A 7,500-nucleotide genomic window follows, 5' to 3' on the forward strand; every position below is an offset into this window, starting at 1 on the left:
GGTACAAAGTAAAATAAATAAATAGAAACATAAACAGGAACATTTCACAGAACAAAGACCAAAGCCATTAACAAGCAAATTATCATTACAAATTGTCACTACCAAACAAGTAAAAATACTTTAAAAGTGCTTAAGAACTGAAACTGCAGTTAGTATAACAGGCTGTTGCTAAAAGGTGACATTGTATTTCCCTACAAGGTAGATATCTAATTTAAAAAGACCTGAACTTAGATTCATAAGCTGATCGTTAAAATGCTTAATAAATGCAGATTCAATTATGTTTCTTTTTACAATATAGTTACAAAATTTTACCTCAAATGTATTTTTCCAGTCTATACTATGGTTAAAATCATTCATGTGTACAATAAAGCACTTGTCGATTGACCTGTTCTAACTGCGTAAACGGTGTTGTTTTTAGACGGTAATCTAGTTCTTTACCAGTTTGACCAAGGTATTTGTAATTACAGCCAGCACAAGGAATCGTGTAAATACAGCCACTAGTTTGTTTTGGGGAATTACGCACAATGATATTTTGAAGTGTTCCTGAATTTTTGAATATCACATTTATTTTGAAAGTTTTCAGTAATTACTGAATAAAAGAAAGAGTTACATTACATGTCAGTGTTAAGATATTTTCTCTCACAAAAGGCTCCCTATTGTTAGTGGAATAAAAAATAAATATTGGCGGACCGACCTTTTGATGACTATCAACGTTTGATTTTGCAGAAATATATTGAAATTACGAAAATAGATGTGCAAGAGGCATTTCATAGTTTGAGTGAAAAGCCACGCAGTTTTCATATGCTCATTCCTGAAGATTGGAAGTATCCGCTTAAGAACTATTGTTATAGGAAGCTGAGAACAACATGCCGCAGAGTAAATAACAGACTAGGAAGAAAGCTGAAGAGTTTGATCGAAAACAGTGACTGGAATAATCATGCTAACCCCGATTTTGTGGTAAATTTGTCAAGTAGACCGTTACAGGAAAATGTCTTAAATGCTCTAGGTTACGGTTTAAGCTTTTCATTTTCAAAAGAAAATATTTATTATGTAGATATTGCTAATTCATTTAATAATCTGGAAAGGAATAGCAGTTTATCTAGTGATGAACTTCATATTGTAAAGGTATTGTTTACGGTGTCATGTCGAAACCAATCCCAACTAGTATTCCTAGACGTTTTATAAAGTGTTACATTAACTTACAAAATGATAATGACCTGCATATTACGAAGGCTGATAAATCCCAGGTTCTGGTAATCATAGATAAGGATGAGTATATTAGAAAAATTTACAATCTTTTGTCAGATCACGTAACTTATTCAGAACTGAGAAAAACCCCCTTGCCTCAGTTAATAGTAATTTCAGTAAGATATTAAAAAGTGTCTTAAAAGGAAATGATGCTCTAGTCAAACAGTTTTCCTCGCAAAGTGCAACCTTACCGTATATGTATGGTCTTATTAAAACGCACAAGTTTGGTAATCCTGTCCGCCCCAATAATCAGTTCGGTTGGTGGTGTTTCATATAAACTGTCTAAATGGTTAGTTAGGATTCTTATGCCTATTGTCGGAAACATATTCAAATAACAGATAAAGAATAATACAGATTTTGTTGAAAAAATCAGTAATGCTCACGTAAATTACGGCTTTAAAATTATCAGTTTTGATGTTACCTCTTTATTTACCAATGTTCCAGTTGATGATTTATTGAGCTTTTTAGCTGACGAATTAACAAAGCATATTTTACCTTTGGCTTCTGACAAAATTTTAGAATTGATAAAAATTATGCGTTAAGATTGTAAGTTGTTTTTAACGGAAATTATTACCATCAAAAGTTTGGAATGGCTATGGGAAATCCCCTTTCCCCAGTACTTAGCAACCTGTATATGGAATTTTTTTAAGTAAAAATATTACCCGGTATTTTTGCCTAAGGGGGTTCTTTGGTTTCGATATGTGTGAGAACATATTCTGTGTTTGGCCCATGAGCGAAAATTTGAACATATTTTTAGAAAAGTTAAAATAATTTGGTACCTTCTATTCAATTCACCGTCGAAGAAGAAAATAATTGTTCATTACCGTTTTTAGATGTTTTGGTTCATAGAAGGGATAGAAGCTTTGTGTTTGATGTTTACAGGAAACCTACCAATGTCTGTTCTTATATCCACTATTATTCAATACACGAAAGTGCTTGGTACCAGCTCTTTGATTTTTCACCTTTCATGTGGCTATTTACGTATATATAATATATATATATATATATATATATATATATATATATATATATATATATATATATACATATATATATATTATATATATATATATATATATATATATATATATAATATATATATATATATATACGTAAATAGCCACATGAAAGGTGAAAAATCAAAGAGCTGGTACCAAGCACTTTCGTGTATTGCGTACACTTCTTCGGGGTACAAAGTAAAATAAATAAATAGAACACAAGAAAATTTCACAGAACAGAGACCAAAGCCATTAGCAAGCAAATTATCATTACAAATTGTCACTACCAAACAAGTAAAAATACTTTAAAAGTGCTTAAGAACTGAAACTGCAGTTAGTATAACAGGCTGTTGCTAAAAGGTGACATTGTATTTCCTTACAATTTTATAAACAAGGTAGATATCTAATTTAAAAAGACCTGAACTCAGATTCATAGGTTGATCGTTAAAATGCTTAATAAATGCAGATTCAATTATGTTTCTTTTACAATATAGTTACAGAATATTACCTCAGATGTATTTTTCCAGTCTATACTATGGTTAAAATCATTCATGTGTACAAATAAAGCACTTGTCGATTGACCTGTTCTAACTGCGTAACGGTGTTGTTTTAGACGGTAATCTAGTCTTTACCAGTTTGACCAAGGTATTTGTAATTACAGCCAGCACAAGAAAATCGTGTAAATACAGCCACTAGTTTGTTTTGATTACGCACATTGATATTTTGAAGTGTTCCTGAATGAATTTTTGTATACCACATTTATCTTGAAAGTTTTCAGTAATTTCTGAATAAAAGAAAGATTTACATTTACAAAAACCTTGGTGGTCACCATCTTAGGAAAGATCCAGAAAAAAACTTTTGTGGAATCTACTAATTTGTCTGCCAAACTCAATCATTCTAATGATATCGGTAATATACCCTACATCATTCCCGTAATCCTGAAGACATATATATATATATATATATATATAATATATATATACATATATATATATATATATATATATATATATATATATATATATATATATATATATATATATATATATATATATATATATATGCACACACACACACACACACACACACATATATATATATTATATATATATATATATATATATATATATATATATATAGATATATATATTATATATATATATATATATATATATATATATATATATATGTGTGTGTGATATATATATATATATATATATATATATATATATATATATATATATATATATATAATATATATATCTATATCTATATGTATGTATATCTATATATATATAATATATATATATATATATATTATAGATATATATACATATATATATGCCACATATATATATATGTATATATATATATATATATATAGTTATATATATATATATATATATTTCACATACATATACTATGTTGTGTTGTGGGTGGGGTGTATGTGCGTGCGTCTGTGTTTAAATAACCGTTGATGTGGGATTAAATATGAAATACTTTCGGGAAAGCTTCCTTTTACTCTAAAAGTTCAGTTCCTAGTCAAGCATGGCTCAGAACATCGGGATATTTCCACGCTGAGGAGTACGTTAGAACTTCTCAAATACTTCCGTTACCAACGTTCTGATCACCAAGCCATTACAGAGCATAGATTGTTCGCGTTATTTGCCATTTCACAAATGAGGGTAAATATGCAGCCACCAAGACCCACTCAAGAACATCAATTAGCACCAACATAATCAGCTGTTTTACTAGTAAGTCTGCAAAAACAACGAAATAGCAGTGAAAGCAGCAGTTTCTCGGACAGACACCAACACCTAATCCATCATCCACATCTGATTCTTAAGAAGAGTCCGACCTCAGTACCTCCTTCCACAAGTGCTTCTGTACCCATTAAACCATACCTTCTCTTCTGGTACATCCACATTACAGCGACATGCCATAAACACTCGTCTATAACTTATCGCAAACAGGTTGGAAACAAGTCAACGACTATATGTAGGTAACGAATCTTTGTCAAATCCTGGATCATCAAATGAAGAGCTGATTGGGGCTCCTACTAAGTCGTTGATTTAAAATCAACATTTCTATAAAGCGTGCGAGATAAGTTGCCGACTTGTGCTTGTAATATGTTTCCCCGCAATGTGGATGCATCCTTAGACCTCTCAGAGGCTGCAACTGATGGAAGCAATGGAGCTATCTTGCCCTGGGAATTACACAAGGGTTTTCCGTGGCAGTTTTTAGAATATATAAGAGCAAGAAAAGTGAAATGCAAAGGAGACAAAATATCCATCCATGATTTATTTGTAAAAGGTCCAATCGTTTCCTTAACCTGGCGTCAACTTCAGCATTTCCGTCCTCGCCGATACTCGGTGAAGGTACATAAGCGTTTTGGATGACAATTCCTGTTTCTCTTACTACATTTTTTTCCTTGTCCGGCCGTTTAACGTTTAATGAATAAATCTTTCAATCATCCGTCTGTCGTTCACTTAAGCTTTCACTAAATTTTATCACCTCACTGGAGGAAAATAACGAAAGGACGGCAATGCACCATTCAATTCTACATTCCTCATTAAAGGGACAAACAATGGCCAAAAGCTACAAAGAAACTGAAATACATAACTACACACACACACACACACACACACACACACACACACACACACACACATATATTATATATATATATATATATATATATATATATATATATATATATATATACTAAGAATATTTTCTTGATCTCCATCTTTCATCTAACACTGAAAGATCGATGCTTGTCACCATAGTAACGCCTCGAGTAAATGAAATTATACGCGATAACTCCGTATATTTTACTGACCTTGTCGGTTCTCGGGTATAACCTTTCAACCTGTATAGCCAACCCAATGGCTACCGTTTCAGTACTTGGACAAGTTTTAAACGCCATTCAAAGTTTTCTTATTATTCTTTGCTTACTTCATAATACTTTTTTACCTTTATTTAGATCAGCATACTATAGTAGATTCACATCACTGGTGCATCTGATGTCTAGGCCAGTACCTTACGACGCTCCTGATTGGCTCTTGATAAGCCAATCGCGGGGATGGAAACTCTCAGTGTCTCTCAAGAGTTCACGTAGGCAGAATGTATAATCCTCCTCTCCTCAGGGATACGTCTTTCAAAAGCATCCCTCAGGAGAGGTGGAACAGACATTCTGCCTATATGGACTCTCTCGAGAGACAGTTTCCAGTCCTCTTATTGGCTTTTCAACAGCCAATCAGGAGCGTCGTAAGGGGCTGGCCTAGACATCAAATGCACGGTTGATGTGAATCTACTATAGCTTCAGTTGTTTCTAAGGATTAATATAATTCAAATTTGGAATAAATCATCATTCCAATTCCCCCCTTAAATCATTCCAGATTAATAAACAACACCAAAAGCGAAAGACCTCCTTTACTCAGCGGCTTTTGACCATGTTCAGAGGCTATCAGGCGGCAATGCAGATCTCTGCTTTGCCCGCCACTAAGGTCACGTTATCACTTTTATGTTCCTTATTTATAGCGATTTTTTTATGAGTGAAATCCATACTGTGAAGACAACCGTTTCATGAAAATTCCAAAGATAGCGTTCGCGATATTCAGTCGCTATACGTATGAAGTACCCAAATGATTTCCCCTCAGCAAAGGAAGCTTTGAAGGCGAGTGAATGAGCACTTTCGTCGCGATTTGGTTTTCTAAGAAATACAAACTTTACAGAAATTGGAGCAGGGAGGAATTAGCATTTGTCTCCAATACAATTTAGTATTTGTATGAGTTGGATAATATGCTAACGTAACGAAGGAATTCCGTCTTATTGTAGCAACTGGAACCTTTGCCCTCGTTTTCCCGAGCCCCTTTTTGCGACCTTAGAGGTTTTTTGGCATTACCGGACGTTTATAGGCCTACTGGAGTCCCGAGGATATTTGTTACTGAAAATTAAATTCAGTAACGAGTCTATTATTCTTTGAAATCATCTTTACTTCATCACGTTTTTTTTATTTATCTTGAAAACTTAAACCTTCATAGATAGTGACCCCCGAGGATTTTAACCCGGTATATATTCAGCTCAGAGGTGTGTTTAGTACAAGCCCATCGGGGATTATCGTAAAAACAAAAACAAGAGAGATTGTAAATATCATGACGATAATGACCCCAAGAAATATTAGTCCTTTATAACGAACGCCCAAAAACCCTTGGTGGTCACTATCTAGGAAAGATCCAGAAAAGCTTTTGTGGAATCTACTAATTTGTCTGCCAAACTCAATCATTCTAATGATATCGGTAATATACCGGTAATCCTGAAGACATCCCTGGTCTCTGGGATATCTGTCAGAAAGCATCATGTTTGGTCGATAGCAACGCCCCTCTCTGTAATTGACTCTCTCTCTCTCTCTCTCTCTCTCTCTCTCTCTCTCTCTCTCTCTCTCTCTCTTTGTCCGTCCGCATTTATCTATCCGCCCTCAGTTCTTAAAAACTACTGAGGCTAGAGGGCTACAAATCGGTGTGTTGATCATCCACCCTCCAATCATCAAACATACCAAATTTCAGCCCTCTAGCCTCAGTTACTTTTTAGATTATTTAAGGTCAAAGTTAAACATAATCAGGTGTCTGGTAACGATACAGGCCAGGCCACCACCGGGCCGTCGTTAAAGTTCCATGTGCCGTGGATCATACAGCATTATACCGAGGCTACCGAAAGATATATGTATTTTCGGTGTCCTTAATTATACCATGTATAATGTTCTATATTGTCATGGTACTAACTCCACATAGGCGGCGCTTATATTCCTATTTCTACTGGGTCCTTAAATATCGTACTATCACAGCGACTATTTCTCTGCCATATTTGTATTAACTGATGAGTGCTTTTCGTTCGCTCTAAAGTCACAGCTACATTTCTATTTCGATCAAGTATGTTACCTAACTGAACAACGTATCGTTAATTTAAGGCTTGTGTTTATTGATGTCTATACTCGGGATTACTGATCAGCTACCTGTTAAGATAACGTATGTTGCTTTCGTTACATTCTTTTTTCTAACTTGTTTCTAGAATAAATCTAATGCAGTGGTAATAATGAATAAAAGTGACTATATAAGTAAAATAATGACATTGCTAAATGATACTGATACTTATACGAAACTGAGGTCTGACCCTACACAGACAGTGAACTCCCATTTTAATAAACAAATTAAATCCATTTTGAAGGGCTTGGACCATTTAATTAAACAGTTTA

This window comes from Macrobrachium nipponense, chromosome 9, assembly GCF_015104395.2.
Source record: "Macrobrachium nipponense isolate FS-2020 chromosome 9, ASM1510439v2, whole genome shotgun sequence".
NCBI classification, from domain to species: domain Eukaryota; kingdom Metazoa; phylum Arthropoda; class Malacostraca; order Decapoda; family Palaemonidae; genus Macrobrachium; species Macrobrachium nipponense.